The 27,371-nt window shown below is 38.3% G+C and overlaps 1 protein-coding gene across 1 annotated transcript in view; it reads right to left on the reverse strand.

Moving 5' to 3' along the window:
• The window catches only part of LOC149803248 (inactive rhomboid protein 1-like), a 104,939-nt gene extending 95,563 nt beyond the window's left edge, over positions 1-9,376 (reverse strand). Inside the window, exon 1 of the mRNA XM_089952900.1 lies at positions 9,296-9,376. The gene's annotated coding sequence lies outside the window, so the exon portion shown is untranslated. The remainder of the gene's footprint in view (positions 1-9,295) is intronic.
• Between the last annotated feature and the right edge of the window lie 17,995 nt (positions 9,377-27,371).

A 27,371-nucleotide genomic window follows, 5' to 3' on the forward strand; every position in this document is an offset into this window, starting at 1 on the left:
GACATTTTATCTTTTCTTCCTGTCTGTCTATCCCACCGTAACAATTTATATAAAAAATAACCCCAATTTATATAAAAAAAATAACCCCTTAATTCTCTTCCAGTTTTGACTTGACCTTCATTTCAACCACAATGCATCAACTGTGCCTACAAGACACACAAGAGAGCAAACATTTATTTAAAGCTTAAATTATATCAGTAAAAATAAACTATGCATACATATGTATTAATGATAATGAATGTATCTGAAGCAGGAAAAGAGTCAATAGTTGTCGCAAACGAAAATATTTATCCATCATTAATGGAATTGTCATTACTTAATTAAAGCATTACCATTACAAAGTTGGAATGCACAAGTCACATGTGGGTTATGCAAACTCATATTCAGTCTTTATATAACAAAAATGATATCGACTAACTTTGCCTTTAATGTTTTCTTTCACAATTAGTATTTGCCTTATTTGAACTTTTTCACAAACAGTAACTTGCATTATTTTTTTGTGTTCATTTTACACAGAACAAGGAGTAGCGTGTCACAATTAATTTCATGATCACTCATGCACGATTGTGACATACTGCACAATGTTACTTTACTGCACATATTTATAGGCATTTCACAATAAAACAGGATTTGTTATTTATGTTATTTTTAGTATAATAGTACATGTAGTAATTAGTAAAAGATACATAAATGTGCCTTTTGGGGTCTTGACATTTTAAACTGGGCCTTTTAAACACCAGTCGGTTTTGGCCATGGGCTCTTTTGGTAAAAGTCCATTTTCACCCAGATCCTGTCAGGAATCAGACCACAATTAATAGTTCTGATTCAGTACCCATGAATGTAGTCCCAGTCTACTTTTAGAGCATTTTTTTCCTGTCTCCTTTTGGTGGTGATACAAGAGTTAGATTTAGGCATTCTTGGTATGGATTTAAAGATAATTGTTTATTCTTTAGAATCTGAGCTTATGGTGTGGTTGTCTTTGTGTTGTTTTGGCAACAGTGTAAAGTGAGTAATAAGGTCTTGGCAATGATTCAGAGGTGAAATCTGTTCTACTGCACGTTGGTTTGTTTACAGTCCAGCCTCTCAAATAAATGCCTGTAAACCTAAAGCTGTACCGACGTCACTTTTTGCAAATTATGCCAATACAGTGTATAGCCTATTATTAAAATTGCTGATACCGATTATGAGACCGATGACTGGTTCAGAAATATAAACCTATTAGTGTAATACAAGCAAGTATTTTGCCGTGTGAGTTATAGCAAGGTTGTTTATGCGGCAAGTGAATTTGAACTTCTATACAAAAACAAACAGAAACCGGATAAGAAGTACATTGCTATTTATAGAAAACAACAATCACACAAACATAAAACTTGAAAAACTTTATAACTAACACTGATAAAACCTATGGTTTACCAATTCAAAATATAAATGAATGAAAATGTATTAAGCTAGTATTTTAACTTACATTCCATGATGCAGGTTGCCATTACTAGATTTCAATAAATGACTATAAAATGTTAATACCGATAGCCCAATAATAATTAAAATTAATAATACACATGCTTTAAGACTAAAGTTAGACGTCACTGTATGCTGGCTGCAGCTAATACTGAAAGCCTAGTTGAGGTAGGTTGCATTTAAGTAACAGTAACATTTCTCCCTTCTTGTAACAATCCACGACTATCCGCAAAAACTGGCCTGTGTTACTAAACAGCTGCGCACTCGGAATGCTTGAAGAAGTGTTTCACCAGCCGTATATGTCTTCTTCTCGTGGCAACATAGAGCTGACCAGATACAATTCAAGCATCGCGTCGACAGCATCATCCACATGGGTTGTTTCAATGATGGTACGGACAGGTTCATCACAGGCCACAGAAAACAAATCTCAGACGCAACATTGATGTTCCAGTGGTGTTTCAGTTTTTCTTTTTTTGGTCACGGGGTCCTCCTGCTTGTCAGCTGATGCAACTATGATGCATTCTGCTCTAAGCCATTCTTTGGATCTGGTCACAAGTAATTCTTTGCTGAATAGGCGATGTTTGAATCGTGGATCCAAGATGGTGGCCAAGACATGGTTCTTGTTACTGGCAATGTCAGCAAAGCATGTGTTCAGTGACATCAACATATCACGGCACATTGTCTGAATACCTTGACTCGCTTCATGCTCTCGAGCCAGCAAATTCAGAGCATTTTCAGCATAGGAAGAATGATGAATGCTGATGTTTGGCTATCACTTACTTCCTTGATAATGTCTGTGAATGGGCCTAACGTGTCCACAATATTGTTAATCAAGACCCACTGTTGGGCTGTTAGGCTAGGCAGGTCATAGAGAGTAGTGTAAGCCCACAAGACTTATTTTTCATAGAGAGTAGCTTAAGCCCCCAAGACTTTATTTTGTTCATATAATGAAACCAGCATACAATATGTAGAATTCCAGCATGTCCAGACATTCTGGACAAGTTTCTTATGGGCAACGTCAAATTTTTCCTAATGCTCTTCGAGCTGCTGTTGTGCTAGGATGGAGCGCAGGAACTTGCTGAGACATCCTTGACAGCTCATTGTGACAGAATGCCATCACTGACAATGAGCTGCTGCTTGTGTGCAAAACAGCTGATGCTGTCATTTGCAACCAGACACATTACTTTAACCATGTTTGCACCTCCGTCATGCAGAAGAACATGGATATGACTTTTTGGAATGTTGTCTTCCTCACATAATTTGTCCAGTTTGCTCACCAAATATTCTCCTGTGTGTGACTCATCAAGAGGCGTTGCTGCTAAAATCGCCAGTTTCTGCTGAAAGTCTTCTGTCTGACAGTGTGCCATAAGATTCAACAAGGCTATGCCGATGGATGGATCTGACCATGCATCAGAGGTCAAACTAAGGTCAGATTGGACAGAAACTAAATCACGCACCTTGCTTTGTATCACCTTAGGCATGTCAGGTATCAAAGATGTGGAAAAGTACTTCTGACTTGGAATTTTATAGCGTAGTTCTGACTTGGCCATCAGACACTGAAATCCAATGTCTTCAACAACGGAAAATGGTTGCACATTTACTGCCATGAACTCTGCAATAGCTTTGTGCCAACTAATAGCTCTCAGGTTGTTATGCAAATGGCTGATTCCGGTCCAGCATGGCATTGATAGTCAGAGTACCAGGGGTTTCAGCAGCTGCTGAGGTTAACGGCGCAACATCCTTTCCTTTTTTATCTGCCAGAAACAGGCCATGTTCAACGAAGTGCTTGCAGTGCAAGTTCTGGACAAGATTTGATGTCGTATAGTTTTTGGAATCCTTTCCACCTCTAGAAATGCATGCTTTGCAAAGTGTGCAATTTGCTTTGGACTCGTCGACTGCGTTTACTTTGAAGTAATTCCAAATTAAACTGTGAGACGCACGCTGAAGCAGCTCAGCAGCTGGGGTATCCAGGGGTAACATTGCTGGCACTTGCATGCCAATATCAATGCTGCATAATATTTATGTCAGTGTTCAGCTGCTTCAACGTGCGACCGCTATTCATTGATTAGCAGCATTGCAGGACTGGCTAAAGAACAGATTAACTATAGTGAGTCATAGTTTTGTAGTAGTTGGAAATTCTGTTAGCTATCTAATCTGCCTAGCTATCTGCTAATGTGTATGCTGTAAGTTCAACAGCCACATGAGACCTCATTGGCTGGTTGGCTGCTGTGATTGGGATGAGTGCATGCATGGTATTGATAATTTGTTGTGTGCAGACAATCAGCAGTAGTTTACAGCAAGTGTTTTCAAAAGTATTTACTTTTAAGAATATATTGTCTTTGAATTAACCCCCAAATCAAATGTTTATTCCTTAATTTCAACTACTTAATTCTGATTTAAAATTCAAGCTATTTGAGGATGAATGTTATGACTGAATTTATATTTTGGAAGTTTGTTTACATCGGCACCAATTATTTCTGCCGATACCGATTTTTCATATAATCAGCCTGATTATGAGTACGGCCGATTAATCGGTACAGCTTTAGATGAACCTATGACAAGAACTTCACCATAAAGTCATCTTTGAAGATATTTTAGATTAACATATGATTGTACTGATTGTCACACAGTGGAAAGTTCAGTACTGAGAAACAAATGTAGAGAATATATAGTAAAATTAATTGTGCTCTGGGTCCATATATATGATATTGCATTTTGGTGTTTTCAATGAGTTCCAGTGTTTAGGTGCATTTCGGTGTTTCAGTGCATTTCGGTGTTTCTATGCACTGGAAATTTTAACATTTTAAAAAGGCTCAGAAACTTTGAATTACCTTTACTCCCTTAAAAAATAAAATAAAAAACATTGAAAAGGAATGCATTTTTTAAATGACTTATTGATACACATGTACCTTCAACATGATATAATGATTCATGTGTGGACTTTTTTCTTCAATAATTTACATAGCATTATGAGATTATGTTAAAACCACAAGTGTTTGATGCGAGCTTGATGATGAGAACAAAAAAACTATAATCTAAAGGAAAAAAATCATACAGAGTGACAAAAATATCTTAGATTACCCCCATAAGAATCATGTTCCACAGAAGAATTAGACATTGTCTTCTTCACTGCACACATCGTATACAAGCAACTCTCATTTTCAAAACTCGTACACTATGGGGCACACGTCAATGGCAAAAAATGACTGGCTCAAAAGTTTATATCTAAAAAACATACATGCATCAGAGAACCATTTCACCCAGGCAAAAATAGGTAATAACATGATCGAATCATGTTAGAAATCATCTGAATGTGTCAAATTAATGAGAGTACACATTAAAGTATAACCTTTTGAGCCAATCATATTTTGCTGTTGATGTGTGTGCCCCATTGTCTAACATATTTTGAAAATGAATTGATTGTATACAATGTCTGCAGTGAAGAAGACAATGTCTAATTCTTCCATGGAACAGGATTCTTAAAGTTATATCAAGTTAATGGTAAGTAAAAACTTACTTTTGCATCTACCTCTGTTCTGTAAGTAAAGAAGGGATGTATCATAGAGGCGCAATCATAGTATATGTAGCTCTTTTCACCAGTTGTCACATGGGCGCAGCGTTGTCACAACATGCATAATTGATGAAAATCGCATTTTTTGGAGCCTGTAACTTCAGTTTGGTACAGCGCAGAAAAGTCAATGATGACTTGATGAATACAAAAATATATCAGGAGTAAAACAAGCCATAGAATATGGTCGTGTGCCTTTAAAGACGGAAATAGCAGAAGGAAATCGAGGGTCATGGGTGGAACCAAGTATTTGGAAGTTACATACCTTCACAATTACACTGGAGAAAAGGTCAGTCCATTTTTTCTGACTATACCGCCCTCCTCCTAGTAGAGAAAACAAGCTGGCTGACTCTCTCTTTTTGGAGCAGTTTCTGAATCTCCTGGACTAAGGAAATTTGATAGGTGGCAACCTGATTATTCTTGGAGATTTCAACTTTCACTTTGACTGTCCCAGAAACTCAAATACATCAAAACTCATAGATTCCATTAATGTTTTCAACCTCAAACAGTCACTTAACCAATCCACCCATAAACATGGTCACATTTTAGACTGGATTCTTCATAGACCTGATGATAACATTCTACGATCCTCCCTGATATCCCATGACCTTGCATCAGATTACCTCTGCATTATATGCCATCTTGACGTATCAGTCCCTAACCCTCCACCTTTATCTGCTACTAAGAGAAACCTCCGTATGATAAACAGAACCAAACTAATGCACAACATCCAAGTTAACCTAACATCTTGCTTACCTCCTACCACAGAACAACTCGATAACTGCCTGTGTTCACTGCTTGACAAACAGGCCACAGCTACCAAGTGCAGAGTATCAATTCAAAAGTGTTCTCCATGGTATAGCAGTGTTAGGGACCAGCTTCGCACTGCTAAAAGAGACCACCGTCAAGCTGAGAGGCTCTGGCTTTCCGCCAGAATCACTATTCATAAGCAAATCTATGAAGCCACCAAGAAGAATGTCACAAATATAGTTCATGCAGCAAAATCAGCCCACTACACTCCTAAGATCATGGAAAGTTCCAGCTGCAAAGAGCTCTTCGAGATTACTAACAAGCTAAGGAACAAATCTACACCACTTCCAACTACCTTCTCTCCAGTCGACCTTCTGGACATGTTTGCAGATTTCTTCCAGTACAAAGTACAAACCATTAGAGATAAGCTTGACACCACAATAATAACTGACTCGTCGTCACCATACAGTTGGGATACAGAATTTGAGTGGCAACCATTAGTAGCATTTTGAACCTGTCTCTATGGATTTCGTACGTTCAATCCTGATGAAGAATGCACCAAAGTCATGTGAATTTGATCCAATTCCAACATCACTGCTCCTTGAGTGCTTAGATCCAGTATTGCCTTCACTAACTGATGTTATTAATACCGCTCTCTCATCCGGGGAATTCCCATCATTTTTCAAAACTGCCATTGTAAAGCCTTTGCTGAAGAAACCAACACTAGACCATAATGATTTAAAGAACTACCGCCCAGTTTCTAATCTCCCATTCATATAAAAAATCTTAGAAAAGGTTGTTCTATCCCAGCTTGTATCTCACCTAATTTCAAACAGTCTTTTTAGCAATGTGCAATCTGCATATTGCCCTTGCCACAGTACTGAAACTACTCTTCTAAAAGTAGTTAATGACATTCTCTCTGCGTTGGATAGCGGAAAGATTACAGTCCTCACCCTCCTTGATTTGTCATGATACAGCCTTACTGTGGTTCAAGTCTTACTTGGTCAACAGGACACAAATTGTATCTGCAAATGGAATACACTCCAGCCCAGTTGATCTATGTTGTGGTGTTCCACAGAGGTCTGTTCTTGGACCTGTTCTCTTCATTCTATACACTCAGTCGCTCTCAAGTGTCATAGATCATCATCCAGTGTCTCACCAATTGTACGCTGATGACACCCAAATATACAAATCTAGCCACCCAAATGAAGTTGATGCTACCATCCAAGATGTAGAGAGGTGCATTTCTGATGTGAAATCATGGATGACATGTAACAAGCTGCAAATGAATGATGATAAAACTGAGGCCATTCTGATCATAACACAAAGACTTTCTCATTCACATCCTTTACCTCAAACAATAAATATCAGCAACGCCAACATTAAATTCACACAGCACGAAACCTAGGTGTTACTCTGCACAGTACTCTCACACTGCACCTACATGTCATGAACATATGCAAGGCTGCATATCTTGAGCTGAGACCCATCAGCTCAATTTGCAAATATCTTTCAGTTGATGCCACAAAAACACTTGTGTGTTCATTAGCACTTTCAAGACTGGACTATTGTAACTCAATTCTGTCTGGTTCATCTCAATATCTGCTCCAGAAACTTCAAAAAGTTCAAAACACAGCTACTCTGCAGAGGCATAGCTGGGGGGGGGGGGCAGGGGGGTACATATGTCCCCAGGCGCCAAAGTACAGGGGCGCCAAAATGAGGCTTACAACGTTACATTATAATAAGTAAACAAGGGTAATATTCAAAAATGTGATTAAACGGGGAGGGGGCTGGGGCGCCAATTTTATAGTTCGTCCCCGGGTGCAAAATATCATAGCTACGCCTCTGCTACTCGGATCATACTTACACCACAATCAGAGCACACCTCCCTGCTGCTCTGTACCCTACACTGGCTATTCATTCGATCCAGAATCAAACACAAAATTTGTTCTCTGTGCTACGTTTCACTGTTGGACTCTAGTCCAACATACCTATCTGACCTCACCCATGTGTACACAACAGCAAGATACTTACACTCCTCTTCTGACAATCGTATACTCATTATTCCCACTATGAAAACAAAGTCATATGGACAGCGTTCTTTTGCATACCAGGGCCCAGCAACGTGGAATGAATTGCCCACTGAACTTAGACACAAAGACACAGTGATCACATTCAAGAGGGCTCTCAAAACTCACTTATTTTGACTGCAAGAACAAACTTAAAGACCTAATAATGTTTCTTACCTTAAATATTCTCAGCATGTTTTTGTTTTTTTTAATGTTTTCTAATTTCATGGTGTTTGTTTTTGTAATTATATCTTTATATGTTTTTTATCTTATAGGTGTTGTCTAATGTTGTAAAGCGCTTAGAGCTTCTCAAGATTAGGTGCTATACAAAGTCCTCATTATTATTATTATTATTATATAGTATGATAGAGAGGGTCCTATGTCAGAATGGGTCATGGGGGTAATCTAAGGTATTTTTGTCAATCTGTATGATTTTTTCCTTCAGATTATTGTGTGTTTTTGTTTTTTTGCAACATCAAGCTCATGTCGAGCACCTGTGGTTATAGTCCTACATGTAAGACCTCAACACTGATATTTATATTGTGGGCATCAAGGTCTTACAGCCTAATTAACAGCAAGCCTGTGTAGCTTGTTTTGATGTCAACTAATATTGTTACAAAAATCAAATTTTCAGGAATATTTCACACAACTGACAACTAAATTAACGACGCTATTCTACAAAGTAAAGTCATAATGTTTTTGTCAGATTTTACTTACTCTGATATCTTTTCTCTAATAAAGTCAAATTCTCACAAAAGAAATGGACCTGTTTTCAAGCTTTGTTGGCCTACATTTCAGTTGGCTGGAAAGTGATGAAAGCCGGGAATGCCGAAATCAGGTTAAGTTGAAATATTATTCTTTAACAAAATGAATAAAAATATATTGTCTATTGGAACTGTAAGCATTTCGCCAGGTTAAAGACAGCACAGTAAGTATATTAATTACACATAAATTAGTAGAAAAGTGTTAATAGAGGCTGCCAAGTGTGTGCGATGTTCCTGAAACTTTGATTACTCATTGCTATGTCAACGACATCGGAACACGCTATACAAGGCCGTTATTTGGATGGTAAGACATAGCACTAAAACAAAAACGTGCAATGTCTTACACGGTGTGACTAATGTGGTTAAGACATTACAAGGCGATGTAGAAAGCGGGAGGAAACAAAACTTTTAAATATATATGAGGGTTTCCAGCGTATACAACTATAGTCAACAGACAACTTAATTTAACAATATTCAACACAATGAGAATATTGGCACAAGCTAAAGAACACAATTCTGTCAGCGTCACTACACTAATGTATATACAGTATCGATACCGTAAACAAACAGTTACCAGCGGTGTCGAAATGAAAGTAAAGATTCGCAGCAGGCATATTTTGCACAGTGCATGTCTTATGGCTTTTTCTAAATAAAATAAAAATTGTACACATCTATTTGATACAAACCGATCATATCTCAACGCTATTAAATCCGTTCACTTGGATAGCGAGTGCTTGTTTCCAGGTCGTTAGAAACACCGGAAATACATACAGGGCAAGCGTCATTTGAGGTTGCATTTGATTTGGGAACCCAAGGATGAATCATAGGCTAGTCAAACGTTCGGGCTATCCTCGTGCAGCGGGGGGGAATAAAAGCCAACAATACAACACAATTATAGTTGCAACTTGCGTGCATTTACTTCATCTATCGACCAATATAATTGTGTCACGTTCTTAGTTAGTATCGAAAAGTGTTGGTGATTGTTCGATTAGAAAACTAGATCTTTATACCATGTTGCAACTGTATGTAAAATCTAATTTGACAAGAAAGACTTACTTACCTTACATGACAATATATATATATATATATATATATATATATATATATATATATATATATATATATATATATATATAATTTATGACTAAATAGAGATTTATTAATATTTGTATTATGTATAATGCACACTATTAAATATATAGAAAATAATTAAATAAATTTAACAAAATTAAAATTTAAACAATAAAAAAAATATATATTATATATTGATATATTATTGACGAATGTTCAATATTTCATCAGAACTCAATTTATATGATAAACAATTATGGCGTGCATAATACTTATTATCAATTATTTTATAAATAATTAATAATAATATATTGAGAATTTATTAAAAATGCACTTTCATTTTTAAAGAATTAGTAAACTTATTTTTATAATATTAGTTTATACTTTCACCAATTAAGTTATTCTGTAAAGTAGAATAATATAAAAAATATTCTTAACTAATTGTAAACAGGGAACATAATTTTAAAAAAAATAAAAAAATAAAAAATATTGAATGTCGTATAATTTTGTTGAATTTAGACCTTTTGGATATACCGTATTAAGACGGTGCGTCCAATATGTTTCCTTTAGCAGACGTTCCATCTCAGAAACAGCTTTAACAATAGGTTGGAAGGAGAAATCTTGCAAAGTATGGGGAATTATGTTAAAATGTGCGGCAACATGAGATGAAAATGATTGATTGATATAAAAAAAATTTATATCTGATCTATGTTAGATATTTGTTGACTGGTTTGTCCAATATATTGGACGCCACATTTTTTGCATGAGATCAAATAAATAACATTTGATATTGCACAATTAGCATTACAACGCATATTAAAAGTTTCGTTCGTATTATTACTATTGAAAGAAGTATTTTCATTAATAAAAGAACAGTGCGAACATCTAGGTCTATTACATTTAGTTGATGATCTTATGTTATATGATGTTTTTTCTAATTTAGAATTAGTTAGGAAATCTTTACGATTTTAAGTCCTTTTATAAGCAAGTGTGGGTTTGCTTTCGTGTAGCGATTTAACACTTGCTTTACATGATAATTTTTAATAAATCCCAATATTTAATGATAATCTTACCTATATTAGGCAAACTTGGATTATATTCAATAACAAAAGGATTTGTTTGTATTTTTAATCGAGTATTAATATGGCATGAAAATAATCAACTTTGACTCGGAGAACGTGATTGTGCCGCGGCATGGTATTTTACTGCCTGATTATCATCACATGATCACAGTTAGGAACCAAAACCAGTCAGGCATTAGGTATAAGAATTGTGCATAAGTATACACTTTGTGGGCCTTTGATTTCACTCCAGACCATGGCAGCGACGAGGGACATTTCCACCCTATAAAATCCGGCCAAATTCGTGTGGAACTTCAGTTTGCAAAGCTAATGCCCATAATCAACACGGTAAACGACATATTGTTTGTCGAATTTGATAGAAATCGACAGTTTGAGATAAGTCATTCTAGATTAAGAGATAGAGAATGTCAGAATGATGAAAATCACCAAAGACCCGATATAAGAGCTCTTCAGAGAGGAAATCGGAAAGGAGAAAGAAGAATGGACGGAGAAGTAAAGACTTCAGAAGCAGAGAGAGCAACAGCAGCAACAATAACAGGAACCAGACAGAGGTGTTGTCGACTGCCTAGTGGACACGAAAGAGTTCTCCTTCTCTTTCCGAAGAAGCAGACCTTATCCTGTAGGAAAGCCTGCCGTCAGACGGGGACGCAATCTTAACCGATTAAAGATTGCCATAACTCCCCGTCCACAAAAACAGCCCTTTTCAGGGCTACCCCAATACTCTAGAGAAGATACTGTTCAAATTACTAATTGGTATGAGTGTAGAGTAGCATGACTATAAACACTCATTCTTTTACTCATACGTGTGTGTGTTTGTGTGTGTGTATTTGTGTGTTTGTAGGAGTTCGTGAAAGCTTGTGTGGATAGATTAGTGTGTTTTTCCCTTCCTTTCTATGTGGATAGTAGAGTGTGTGTCTGCATGCATTCGCGGACGTTTGTGTGGATAGTAAATATTGGGGTTTGTATGCGTGTGCGTACGTTCGTATGGATAGTAGAGTGTGTGTTGTATGCGTTCGCGTACGTTTGTATATTTTCGGTTTTTTTTCCCTCTTTCCGTGTGTGGATAGTATATTTGGGGTTTGTATGCATTCGTGTACGTTTGTGTGGATAGTAGAGTGTGTTTGTATGCATTCGTGTACGTTTGTGTGGATAGTGTGTGTTTGTATACGTTTGCTTGGATAGTATATTTGGGGTTGTGTTTCTCTTCTTTCCGTGTGTGGGCAGTATATTTGGGGTTTTCTCTTCTTCTTCCCGTGTGTGGATAGTATATATTTCTTTTTCTCTTCCAGTATGTGGATAATATATTTTGGGGTTTGTATTCGTTCGCGTACGTTTGTATGGATAGAAGAGTGTGTGTTTGTATGTGTTCTCGTTTGTCTGTGTGTATAGTATGTTTGAGGTTATTTTTTCTTCTTCCCTCTGTGTGGATAGTAGAGTGTGTGTGCATGAATGCAAATACGTTTGTGTGGATAGTATATTTGGTTTTTTTTCTTTCTCTTCCATCTGTGTCGATAGTATATATTGAGTTTGTATGAAAATGAAAGAAACCCAAAGGCCCTTTTTAAGGGCCACTCATATGCCTTGAAAATGTTTGCTTTCTTGCCTAATTTATTTAGTCGGTTGTATAGCTGTTTGTGTGACAGATTGATGTTCATCGGTCTATGTGTTGTATATGTCTATGTCTATACTGTATTTGTCTCTCCCTAGGGTAGTGCGTATTAAGATCAGCCACTTCCAACATTGTTGCCAGTCTTCCGCCCAATTGAGGTTAGCCCCTTGCTACATTGTTACCAGTCTCCAGCACCGTGACGTGATCCACCTGTTCCATTGCTATTGTCCCTATACAAAACACAACCTTTTGTTTTGTCGCTATAGTGGCCCAGGGTGATTTTAAAAATTTCGCTATAGTGGCCCAGGGGGATCTTGTAATGCTAATTCTCATTGTCCCTAAAGTGGCCACATTAACTACTCTCGTATTTCCACGAGACCCAGAAGAAGTCCCGGAAATGTATCGACGTGGTTTTCACAGATTTTATATCCCTAAGACTCACACGTCTTATGAATTTTATTCAATGTGATTTTATAATTTATCATGCCGTTTGTTAGAGCAAATTCACCCGAAGACCATACTGCTCTGATAACAAAATGTATCGAGCAATAACAGGCGATTAAGCAGTGTATTAGAGCAGACCGTTTTGTCCAACAAGAATTTCAACGCAATGTTGCCGATTAAGAAATCCAGCTATGTTGCAACTGCAAAAGATATAAAACATGATGAGGCGCTGACGTCAGTAGCGGATAAACAACAAATCCAACGGGCATTATTAAAGGATATCATCGACATAGTGCCGCCACAATCCGGTCATCTCACGGATGTTCTTATTGATGCTGGCGATGAGAGTACTGCCATACCAGCCTCGCTAGATGTTTTAATTCATCAAAGAAAGCGAAGAGAAGCCGCCACTACCAAGAAATAATACCGAGACTATATAGACAAATTCATTGATGAGACGTTAAAGATAAAGGTTAAGAACATGTGTAGCAAAAAGAGGAAAGCATCGCGAATTAGCTGATTTACACACAAAAAATGAGACATTATAAAAACTGTCACCGATGATGCCACAGCGAAATCAATAGACGACCCACGTGTTTATAAGTACATGTCCACGTTAAAAGAATACGTAATGAGAATTACTAAGACGATAACCAGCAACCAACCAAGAAAGAAAAAGGCTGAAACACCAGGCTCAGTGGCATCAAACCCACCATGAAGATTATCGCCGGTAATTTTAGATGCGTCATATCCTACTGGTCCAGTGTTTAAAATTACTACAGCTAGTAAATTAGCCGGAAACACCAGAGTGGAAATCGATAATGAAATCTTCTCGATATTGGATCATTTACAGGCATCAGGAGCGTAATCCCATGAGGATTATAGTGTTTATCAGGATTTAGTTGGTTAAGGTGGTAACGTTTTATCTATATATAGACCCGATGGTAATACGTTTTACACACTCACGATTAACCCTGGAACGCAAAACTTGACCGATATTGCCAATGAAATACGGCGGATGATCACCGCCAAAAGCCACAACGCGAACATCAAAATCTAGTCTAACTACAGCACGTTGAAAACCTGGATAACGCTCGCCACCGTGTGGATTTCAAGGTCCATAACATAGTCGGGTCGATTCTTGGATTTACGCAACGTCAAATAGTTTCCAGTATTGTCAGGGAGAGAGATTGCTAAGGTGGACATCAGCAACGTCAATAGTTTACCCATCCAATGCTCGATAGCAGAAAGATTTTACGAGGTGGTTGCAGCAGTGTGATTTATAGTTTTATTCCAGATAAACCGCCTGATGTGTTAATGTCCGTACAACCATTTCTGCTGATTTATTATCCTGTCAGTAATTCACGCAGTATTCCTTTTGTGACTTTGTCAATCACAGATCAATCTGGATAACTAGTAGACTTAAATAACGAACGAGTCACCTTTTATATTCATCTGAGGTAAGTATGAACTTGTTCGACATGTGTAAATAAAACGTGTAGTGTAGTGTATAACGATGAGACCAACAAAATTCAACGGCAAAAAGGCATAAGAGTTTTTTTATCGACGCCGATTTTCAAAATCGCCTCTACGCTGCCAGGAAACGTGGATCTGATTGCTAAGTAGCAATCAGATGGGAAATCAGCGGAGATAAAATCGCTGAATCCATTAAAAGCAAACCAAGCCCAGCCGCCAACCCCCCGCCTTTTCCTGAAATAACCGCATCGGTTCCATCTCAGCGTTTAATGACCCGTACTGCGAATATTGTCTCTACTTGGACAGCAAATCATGCGTGATCTTGAGTTGGCCACAGTCGGTCAACCAACTTGACATAGGATTATAACATATGCGTTAACGGTCTGCCTTCGGGTGATGCCATACGCTAGTACACGCGCTTTGATGGTGAGCTAGCTACTATGGTCTTCAGCATAATTCCATCTAAATCCCGCATATCGACAATAACGCATGTGGATTGTATTCCGTTTATTGTATTCGTTCACGTGCGAGTAGTGTTTCATGCCCTAACACATTACTTACCGGTATGTTTAAGCAGCAACCAACGTTGAAAAATAACATTACAACACAACTGTATTGGCGTAATCCACATTTAATTTAAACCGTAATATAGCAAAAATGAGCAAAATATACTGCCTGAGTTGCAAAACATGGACAGAAAACACACTGAAGAACAACTGACCAAATCAGAAAACGGTCGCGTTATCATCAAGGCGAACTGTGAGAAATATGGTTAAAGGAAACACAAATGTATGCCTAAAGTAAAAGGTGGATGACAACCGAAGCAAATCATAGTAGTGGACGATTGAACGGTTCAATATAAAGAATTAAAATAATGTACTGTCTAGCGCGGACGCGTCAACGACGTGTCGAACAAACAGTGGATATTCACTCGATCATACGAAAAATTGCTACTACCACGTTACAGTTTGATGTTACCCAGACATAAGAACAAAGGACTTTATAAATCCTCTAGACATGCAGCTTCACGCGATCAACCGCTGCCAGGACAAGAGCCATATAAACAAGTTGAAGTCACTGCGATGAGACATGATACATGCTACCGCGATCATCATGAGGACAAAGTGCTTTGTGATCGCATAATGTTAAACAGACTCAAGGAGATTAAATCCATATTATGTGAGAGCGTATTGATAGAGTATGCACGTGCCATCATTTGCGCTACACATAAATTAGGAATTTGTGTAAAAGAAAACGCGCAACTCCGAGTAAAAAGAAACAATCACCATCAATAACATAAACATAGCAATGAAATGCACGCGGCAGCAAGAAAAAATATTCAATTTCAACGTCACAGTGTCATCACCAGCGGGGTGGATGATATTCACACTGCTGCTCTTGTCCATATTAGTATGTTTTCAATGGACATTCACGGACATAAAAATGTGCTAAACATTATAGACGTTTACAGCAAATTCTCGTGGAGAATTTCTCTATAAAAAAAAACCGGAGTGGCCATTAGAGACATGTTTAAGTCAGTATGGATTAAACCGAATATATCTTAGGTGGATAACGGTGAAGAATTTTATAAAAACACATTTGAGGACTAGTATACCTAGAGAGATATACATAAGTACTCGACACATATTCAGGGTAAATCTGTTGTCGTCGAGAGATTCAACAGAACATTAAAAACTAAAATGTGTAAATATTTTACAGCATGTGGTACAACGAGGTAAATAAACGTGTTACCTGAGACGTATCTGAGTACAATAACAGCAAGCATAACAGTATTATAATGATTCTGACTCAAGCGCGGAAACAAAAACATAACGACGCAGTGGCAGACGCGCTTTATTGCCGAAGTAAATTTCCAGTAGGTGACCGTATCAGGATTCTAAAGTAAAACGTACGTTCGACAAAGAATTTCCCCTGAACTGAAGAGATTTTCACGGTGGGTCAAGTATTAATTTATATTCCAGTGACCTATCCCAGATCAGCGCGAAGAACCCATATAGGGTCATTTTACGAAAAAGAGTTTTCAGAGACCACACAGGATGTTTACAGAGTCGAAAAGGTGTTAAAACAAAGTCGTAAATACTCATTGGTCAAACTGGACAAATTTAATTCAATGATTCCTACCGTTGATATTCAGCAATAATTTCACTGTAGATCAGTTCGTATTCTGCTAATACTCGCCACTAGTTGATACATTACAATGCGATTGTGTAACGCCAACGCGTCAATTTTTTTTAATGAAAATAAGATCAAATTTGATAAATTAGTCTCTGCTAAGAAGAGGTCTTCTCATGAAAATTTAAAAAGTGTTATCGAATCGCACTCGATATTCATAAGAAAAGTTAAATTTGGCGAGTTTATTTCGTAGGTGATTCTTTAGGGTGTATCGATGTGGTGGTTTTTAATGCGCATGTTGACGTTCGATTTGATGTGGATACTCTTTATCCTCAGACTGATCCTGGTAACCGATAAGGACACCATTATCATCAAACTTCATTTTATCTTAAAACAAAATGTTTGTTTAACTGTTATGTTTAATACAACGAGGTGGTTTGTGTGCCTCTGTGATGTTGCAAATATTGATGAAGTCGAAGATGTAGTTGCTAATGCCCATCTATTTCCTGACAGTACCATAAGCGTCCGAGTGAGAATCAGAAGCAGTGGAACATGTAATTATTACAGACCGAGCAACAGCGACGATACCTAGAAACGGTGGATGCTCTTTTCTACATCGATTAATCAAAGGAAATGTTAATGAGTCACATAGTATGTTGTATGAACTTCCAATGGTAACAGTACAGAGCCTCAGCAATGATTAGCACCGTAGAGCAAAATGCAAACAGCAATACTTAAAAAGCTCAGTACACACACACACACAAACATATGTGTATATATATATGTGTGTGTGTGTGTGTGTGTGTGTGTGTGTGTGTGTGTGTGTGCAGTGGATAGAAGTACGTTATGTAATGTACACCGCAAGGAGTTTACGGGTTTTGATTGGAGTTACCACGCTGATGAGGATGACGTGAGTACGCTTAATCAGGCAGCCAGACGATCAGAAAACAGTGTTTGACGCATTATCGACGCTAATTTAGCGGTGCATCGTGGTATTCAGTATACGTTTGCAGTAATTGTCGAGCACACAAAGATACACGGTAAAGAGTCAATCTCAACGTTGGTGACCAAGTCAAAACGGATCACTAACATATTTTTCAACGTGCGGGATAATATTCAATCACTGCAACCAAAAATTGATGATTAATTATACGAGAAAAGGATCCGGTTGAATTTGAACCAGTATCATCAGCAAGGATCCTAACTAGTCTAGGTACCATCCGTTATGCAGAAAATCGTAAATGCATTTACGAATTTCAACCGCGGATCAAGAACAGACAAATATTTATAACGCAAAGAAGAACGATAATATTTCAGCTCGGCGGTGCTATTAGCGTTATATGATGATACATTTCAGCGGGATGGATTTTCCAGTGCAGTTGGAAAGATACATGTATTTGAGCAACTCATTCATATTTCCATTAACGATTTTGGTGTAGATGAGCATGGCAACACCGTTTATCCTTACTGATAGCAAAATACACACCGTCAGATAACACGACTGAGGTAGATTTGCTGTACGATAGACAGGATAAAGACCAAGGACACTACTGCTGGATCAAAACTTTTCTGGGTTACTGCATCATCAAAACGGGAAAAAGCAATAACATATTACTGTTGACAATGTTTGCACGGTTACCAAGATGCTGAGCGGTTAAATAATCATAAATACGACCGTACGCAGAACAATCTTCTGAACATGCCTAAGCGAGACAAAAAGAGCATTTGTTGTCGTTGGAGCACTTTGAAGGAATTCCCGTATTCCAGTGTGATTAAGACTGCTGTTCTACGTGGTTTTACTTAAAACGTCGTCCACGTTAACCCGGTGTATTGTAAACTGCTGCTGTTGTACCGTGGTCTTGATTAATTGTCAAATTTATTGACGCGCTGCTGAACAAAGTTAACACATTCAAAGCGGTTAATAATCTTAATCATCCTATGGTGATTACTGACGAGGACAAAATGGATTTTGCCAATGCAGTTGAATTCCACGTATGTGGATTACCATTAGACGTTCAGAAGCAGAGAGGTGTGAGAGGTCATGATCACTGAGAGGGAAAGTACAAATGAGCCGCACATGATTATTGCAATTTACATCTCACACATCCTGAATTCATTCTTGTGATGTTACACAATCTGTGAGGCTATGATTTCCATCTTATCATCACATGCTTCGGAAAGTATCATCAATAGATCACATGTATTCCGAATAATATGGAAAAGCATGTCATTCTTTCTGGGTCGATTGAGGTTCTGTGAAAGTTTGCAATCCATGAGCACAAGTCTAGACTAATTGGTTAAGAACACACAAACGTTCAATCATACTCAAGAATGGTTTCAGGATGATCTCGAATTGGTATCACGTACGGGAAATTATCCTTACGAGTACATGACTGATTGGGATAAATTCGCAGAAACGTTAATGCCTGATAAGGTCTCTTTTAAAAGTATATTGAAAGGTGAGACGAAGGTGTTCACGTGCATGCTTATCAGGGTTGGAATCAGTTCGAGTTATAAAAAAAAAAGAACAAAAACATTGGCGAGTATCATACTTTGTATTTGGCCATGGATGTGTTGTTACTCACTGATCAATTCGAAAATTTTAGGGACACTGCAAGTGTTATTATAAACTCGATCCCGCATCGTATTATTCTTCTCCTGGACTGTCATGGGATGCTGTGCTAAATACCAGCAAAATCTCCTGGACTGTCATGGGATGCTGTGCTAAATACCAGCAAAATCACACTGGAGTTACGGAGCGATATGAACATCGAAAAGTTAATCCGTGGCAGTATTTCAGTTATCACGCATAAACATTCCCGCACGAACAACAAATATAAACCTGTTTATAATCCCAAATGAAGAGTCAAAGTACACCATTTACATAGATTCAGATAATTTTAATTGCTGGGCGATGTCGCAGAAAATACCTGTAGGAGAATTCGCGTGGATGAATCTGGATCATTTGAATCAGAGGTTGTTAGACCTGAGAAAATTACAGTACGTGATGACCTGTCGATTACAACGAGTAGACGTTTACAAGCACAATTAGATGTCAGGGTAAGGATATTGAAACTGGTGTCAAATCTATTGGATGAGTATCGATAAACAGTACATTACAAAAGTAGTACATGGATTTAATGTGCGGGTCGCTTGTATTCACCTTATGCTTAAGTTTAAACAGCTTACTAGGCTTAAAATTTACATTGATTTTAACACCGCTAGACGATCCGAAGCCAGGTTGGATTTCGAAAATGATTTCTTCAAAGTGAAACGTAGAGTTGGTCAATGTTGTTGCCAGGCGAAATAAATTAGTAGCCTCACCATACTTTGTGAGCATGAAAATATTTGATGATAATTTAGTGACGATCCATATTAAGTGGACGATGATCAAATTTGATAAACCCAACCATTGCAGATTTACCGTGCTGAAGTTATCCAAGCTGGTGATGTTCGAATTTCACTATGGACTCATCAAGATAAAGTACGGTGTTCGCGCAAAGCTAGTGTTCACTGAGAACGGATGGTCTTTCTTAAGGACGAAACATGTGTACGCAGATATATATGACACGCGAGAATTGTTCGACTTTTAGGACCATTCTCTGAAAAGTGAATACTATGATCCAGTTAATAAGAAGGTTATTGAAAATATTAAAGCTTAAGACGTCGTTGGTACCTATCGCGGAACTTGTCGAACTTCATATCAAGATGTACTCCGTTAAACTTGCTGATGGGAGCATAAAAATGAGCCAAGGAAATAATAAAAAAATACCCTCAAGATGCGAGTAATGTCTGATGATTACTTAACAGCGTTACAAGGAGGTTTACATAGAACCTCCATCAACACTATACGATCAATTAATTACACAATGTATACGTGTGAGCTCAACAAAATTGGATTGAGTTATTATTACTGTAAACGTTACGCGCTTGATGACAAAGCAATCATACTGGCACGTGGCCACATTGTTGTTGTCTGACAAAAAGTAACATACGTAGATTTACTTGCTGAGTTGGGATTATGCTAATATTGATGCTACAGAAATGTTATCAACGTTATCGTAATAATTGTTTAGGATCCTTGGCCATTCTATAGTTAGCGTGGCATAAATATTCGTCCAATCGGTTTTAACTAGATCTGTCTCGCGTCGCATATTTTGATGATTTTATTTTCAGGCACATCAAACTTTTGATTTATCAAGAAAAATTCTTTGCGGTAGTTGATCGGGAGATAATGCGCTATGATAGGACGATATGATTTCACGTACTCCGTCAATTTTATTAATAAAATGTTTACAAAGAAGATTTCATTGCCAATTATATTCATATCAGTTGTCCAATTAGTAGTCCATAGCGTTTTTATATAAGACAAGCGTTATCAGGTAGTATAGGTACTTCTGAAGTAATTACCACACACACTGATCTCTTCCTGGTCATTGTACTTAAGGATAAGTATGTCATCACAGATGGTAATGGTACATTAAACTGGCTGATATGGTCACCAGGTAATATCACAAAGTGGGACCTCATTTATCCTATGCTAATCCAGTAAATTTGTTTTCTTGGTGATTTGATTTTTCAACCGTTGTTCCGCTTCTGTAATTGTTTCGAGTCGGTAACTTTGAGGGTCCATCACTGTTTTTATATTAATAATGTCCCTGCGGTGTACAATTGCCTTCAGGCTGGATTTGTTGGGGTGCAACACGCACACATCTTCCAACAAGATATCTGTCTTTACTAGCAGAACCGCCATACAAAATCTTTCAAAATATCATTCTGTGTAATATATTCTTCTGACGATTCCAGGATACATGCTACCACATTCACCTAGGATTATATCGAATTCGCCTACGAGTTTTGTGTCCAACGGTTCTTGTTTCATCCTTGAACTGTCACGCGAAAAAGTGCGAGGTTGGTAAATATCAATCGAGTTCTTTCTTTTCTTGGTCGAGTCACTGTTGGTGGTTGAATATAACTGATTGAAAATTGTAAAGTCATGGATTTTTCGGTGAATTCCACTTCAAAACTATAGAACAAATCTCTGGGTGATTTCACTTGGAGGGCGTTTTCGCATGGAAATGCGATGATTCCTAGGTGGCGCCGAGTTCGTAGAGGCATATCAGACTGGTCCCAAATGTCGATTTCTATCATTCCTTCGTGTATATTAAATTTTAGCGTGAACGAGGATCTGTTAACACAGTTTTCACGCAGATGTTTATCAGACCTAATGACACCATTCGGCTCAATACTGTCTTAGCTCTCAAAGTGGCTTGGCCGCCTCAGCATCCTGTCCTGAACTTGATCGAGGACGATCTGGTTTGGTATCTTTTTGCACCAGAGGACCTGGAGGGTGGACAATGTCGTACAAGTGACTATGTTTGGTCCGTTGATGCATTCACGGTTACAGACGGGACTGATTTTCCAGGCGACCACCATGCTATCATTTGTCGCCAGAAGGAGAAAAGCGCGAGACCGGTCAACCACCAAGTAAAGCATTCGTGCGAGATGAATTACAAAGTTATATCCGCAGGTGAACAATTACAGCTAAGTCGCTTGGTGGCCGTAGGAGTAAGTGGTCATTCCGTTCTGACAAATCCACAGATTGGTATCCAACGATTTGTATCCAAACTCTCCTTGGTACAACGTACACACCCCTTCGAATTTTACAAAAGGATAAGATTTTACGCATGCTTGAATTTGTGCCGCCTGCTCCATGTACATTTTCTCTTTGTGACTCTTTTGCACAACAATGCGCGAGACTCGTTGGGCTTTAAATATGATTTTAGAGTTTCAAACTTGACAGGGGAAACCTTGACTGAGTATATTTTGTTTCTGAGTCACGTGTTTACCTCGACATGTTTGACAGCGAATTAGTCTTTGAATTTGCGCGATCCTTTTTAGTTAACTTTGTTGAATAGTGAATGATTATTCAGGTTTCACTGGTGTTAAACTTGCGCGCGAAAAATAGAACGACCATGTCCGTGTAGAAATGTACACTTCATCTGAGATATTGAACAGTAAATCTGTATCCATGTACATCATCTTGATGTTGTCATTGCACCGGGGTTTAATCTTTTTAATCTTGGCGTAATAGAACTCGCACAACGATAGATTCGACACATCCAACTCGCGTTTTTTGGTTTTCATCAAATTTAGTCGGGATTTTTTATGTGTACTGCACCAAGCCCACCATCAAATATCATGTGTGACTCAAACGCTAGTAGGCAATGAACCTGCAAAGTTTGTGTTATTCACTATCTCGGACAAGGTCGACGCGGATTCGTTTTCGCAAATCTTCCACTGTTTTTCAAGCACGGAGTTTGATCAGTTTGATAAAGTCCATTTCAAATTCGTTCCTCACGTTAGTCCTCAGATCCGTACTAATCTGAATGTGCGGAGCTACCAACACGCGATGACCAACCGGGATCACTCGGTGTATCACAGAACACGCATTTCCTACTTAGATACATTTGCAGGTTTTGTACGTGGATAACAGAGTTTACGGTACAAATTCGGAACCACCTTGCTTCATTAAGTAAAGTTACCCTCGAAATCGTCCAGGAGCAAACTAATGAAGGGTAATCACTCGCGAAGCACCGATAGAGTTTCTGGAGCCTGTGTATAATCGTTGTGAGTGGTAAAGTTCGTCCGGTTACTCCACGTCAACTTCAAGCAAGTACTATATGGCGCTGTTGCTGTTGCACTCGTGTACATTTTTATGTAGGTCAACTTGCGCAGGATCCACCCTTGAGGACTCAGGTATAGGCATCGGTTGCATCATCGCCCATATATACAGGTCATTTCCGACGATGTACATGATATAACTATTCGGGAATGCAAGGTCGTATCTGTCCAGGGGTGGTTTGTTCGTGCGAGTTTAATGGTGATAACATTTTCCACAAACAAACTTTAATCGATGTCCTTTAGAAGATCTAACTTGACCCTGGTTTTAACAGCAACGCCTCCTATACCACTCCTACTTATGTCTTGAAAGAGAAAGCACGACCGTGCACAGGTACAAATCATGTTCGTCACCCACTTTTCGGCCATCGACCGCCGATAAGACTTTCGTGTGCACGTAGTCGACAGAAATATCTTCGCGGAATAATAATGAGTTAAAGGCCTCGATCGGTGGCAACTGAGTTTCAGATTTGGTTCCCGGATATACCTTTGATAAAAACTTCATAGCTTCATTACACTGTAGGTGGGATGATTCCCTGGTAATCTTTGGAGACTTGGACTAATTGGTGAACGTACGCGGTAGCCTCATCGGCACTAGCAACTGCAATTCGTCGATGCTTTTGCTCATCAGCTACCATGCGTGCTGTTTTCCACGGTTTGCCCCATGGAAATATTTTGATACTTAATTTAGCTTTCGCAGGGTCTAGTAAGACTCGTTAGGGTAAAGTCTTAACGTTACACGTATGTCTGCCTTTGTTGAACCGCTCAGTAATCTTATTCTATAATAGATTCCTTTAATAAACGTATTATCTTATTCATAACTCGGTCAGTAATTTAAAAAATATTATTCTTACTTTACGAGGACTGGAAACCGCAATTGCCGCGATCCTGGAATTATATTTTATTGATTACTTTGTCTTTTTTCGTCGGCGTTAACGTTGACAGCATCATTAGCCTTTTCATTGACGGTATCGATGCTTTCTACTTTCGGTTTGGAAAGTTTTTGACGGCGCGCGCGATAATATTCGTGAATAGATTTGCATGGTTGGCAAAGCTTATTACGAGACTTCACTCCAATACTGCATTTGAGACTGATTTGCAGTATTCGCAATGCCATTTTCTGCCGCAAATTCATAATTTCCAAGGCAGGCACCTTCGTAATTGTCACGTTCTTGTGCCATTGAACTTTCTATATACACGAGGATTCTTTAATATAAAATACTATTTATCTACTTATAAAATTCATGGTGATTTAAAACAAGTGCAACAGCTTAGGATATGCTGCGTGCCTATAAATTTCAAAGAAAGACTTTCAATAGGCACTATCCGAGTGTGGCAATATTATATTAAATAATTGCAACGAGTATTATAGAATGTCGAATACACATCCAATGACACGCTCAATATCGTGGAAGAATTCATGAGCGTAGCTGGTGTGGAAATTAAATAACCCACACAGTGGTGCATTTATAACATCACAGAATATGTCAAATTGCCGATTGGCTTGAATTCATCATATCGGTTCGTCAAGGAGGCTACAAAAAGGTATGAATTTTCAAACATATATGGGTAACACATTGCAAAATTAACCGGGTTAGGAATCATTTAGGGTGCCAATACAATAATGAACATGAAAATTCATTGTAAGATATCGTGATAAAAGTTTGAACTTTGCTGGATGGACTCTGTAAAATTCCAACCTGTCATCTGGATTATCCACCCGACCTTATCATCCATGTGCCATCGTATGCAGAAGATAAAACAACGGCGACTGAAAATTCCCACTTATGTCAACACAGAGATACATTTAAATAACTTCACGTGCACCTAGAAAATTCAGTGACACAGGGACGTAACAAATGCAATGGTATATGCCTAAGAAAACGTGAACTTTGAGTAGAATATACCATTATGAATTCTGTAAATCACACGCACTCGCTTTACGCATTGGCAATGATGGTACCCTACCATGCCTGCATTGCGAGTAGGAGTTGAATAGGGTAATCAGCTATGACGGCCATTTTAATCTGTTCGCGAGTATCATCGTGCGCGATGGCCAAAGTTTGCTAATTCGAATACGGAAAATGTCGTCGAAGAAAACCCTGAGATAAAAACCGAAGTCAATTGAATATAACCCAGGATTTAAGCTATTGCAGTTTTTTCTTTTCTTGGCAAAGTAAACACGATATTAAAAACAAATAATGTGGTGAATAAATAATAATAAGCTTGTTACGTGTCATTAATGATTTCACATCAGAAATGCACCTCTCTACACCTTGGATGGTAGCATCAACTTCAGTTGGGTGGCTAGATTTGTATATTTGGGTTTTGTCAGCGTACAATTGGTGAGACACTGGATGATGATCTTGACACTTGAGAGCAGCTGAGTGTATAGAATGAAGAGAACAGGTCCAAGAACAGACCCCTGTGGAACACCACAACATAGATCAACTGGGCTGGAGTGTATTCCATTTGCAGACACAATTTGTGTCATGTTGACCAAGTAAGACTTGAACCACAGTAAGGCTGTATCATGAATGCCAAATACATGCTTGAGACTGTGAAGTAATACATCATGGTCTATTGTGTCAAATCAAGGAGGGTGAGGATGTCATTAACTACTGTTAGAAGAGTAGTTTCAGTACTGTGGCAAGGGCGATGTGCAGATTGTACATTGCTAAAAAGACTGTTTGAATTTAGATGACATACAAGCTGGGATAGAACAACCTTTTCTAAGATTTTTTTATATGAATGGGAGATTAGAAGCTGTGCGGTAGTTCTTTAAATCGTTATGGTCACGTGTTGGTATCTTCAGCAGAGGCTTTACAATGGCAGTTTTGAAAAATAATGGGAATTACTGGATCTAAGCACTCAGACAGCAGTGATGTTGGAATTGGATCAAGTTCGCATGACTTTGGTGCACTCTTCATCACAATTGTACGTACTAAATCCATAGAGACAGGTTATAATGTTCCTAATGTTTGCCACTGGAATTCTGTATCCCAACTGTATGGTGATGATGAGTCAATTGAAGTTGTGTTGTCAAGCTTATCTCTAATGGTTTGTACTTTGTCATGGAAGAAATTTGCAAACAAGTCCGGAAGGTCGACTAGTGAGAAGGTAGTTGGAAGTGGTGTAGATTTGTTCCTTGACATTAGCTTGTTAGTAATCTCGAAGAGCTCTTTGCAGCTGAAACTTTCCATGATCTTAATATTGTAGTGGGCTGATTGCGCTGCATGGACTATATTTGTGACATTCTTCTTAGCGGCTTCATAGATTTGCTTATGAATAGTGAGTCTGGTGGAAAGCCAAAGCCTCTCAGCTATGCGGCAGTCTCTTTAAGCAGTGCGAAGATGTTCCCTAATACTGCTATACCATGGAGAACACTTTTGAATTGATACTCTGCACTTGGTGGCTGGGGTCTGTTTGTCAAACAATGAACGCATGCTGTTATCGAGTTGTTATGCTGTAAGAGGTATGCAAGTTGTTATGTTTGCTTGGATGTCATGCATTAGTTTGGTTCTATTTATCATACGGATGTTTTTCTTAGTAGCAGATAAAGGTGGAGGGTTGGGGACTGATACATCAAGATGGCATATAATGTAGAGGTGATCTGATGCAAATTCGTGGGATACCAGGGCGGACCGTAGAATATTATCCTCAGGGTATGAAGAATGCAGTCTAAAATATGACCATGTTTATGAGTGGTTGGTCAACTGATTGTTTGAGGTTGAAAACATTAATGGAATTTAGGAGTTTTGATGTGTTTGGGTTTCCAGGACTGTCAAAGTGAAAGTTGAAATCTCCAAGAATAATCAGGTTGCCACCTATCGAATTTCCATATTTCAGGAGATTCTGAAACTGCTCCAAAAAGAGAGATTCTGTCAGCTTGTTTTTTTTTCTACTAGGAGGAGGGTGGTATAGGCAGAAAAAATTGACTCACCTTTGTTCCAGTATGAGTGTGGTTTGGGCTAGTTCAAACGATGTGTGGTAGAAATTGAAAATTGTGGTGCGGTTAAGACGTTTGATGATGGAGTTCTTTGTGATGACAGCAATTCCACCTCCGCGAGAGTGGCGGGGGAACGAATTGATGGAGTAACTGGTGGATGTTAGATCCGCGCACTTGGGCTTATTGCCTGGTGTTTTTAGCCATGTTTCTGTAAGAAAAAGACGTCGATATTCTGATCGTTGATAAAATTAACTATTTCTGTGCGCTTTTCTGGTGGTCCCACTGATTGGGCATTGAATTTTGCAATACACATAGGT

This window comes from Sinohyriopsis cumingii, chromosome 3 (assembly GCF_028554795.1).
Source record: "Sinohyriopsis cumingii isolate HCF-2022 chromosome 3, ASM2855479v2, whole genome shotgun sequence".
NCBI lineage: Eukaryota > Metazoa > Mollusca > Bivalvia > Unionida > Unionidae > Sinohyriopsis > Sinohyriopsis cumingii.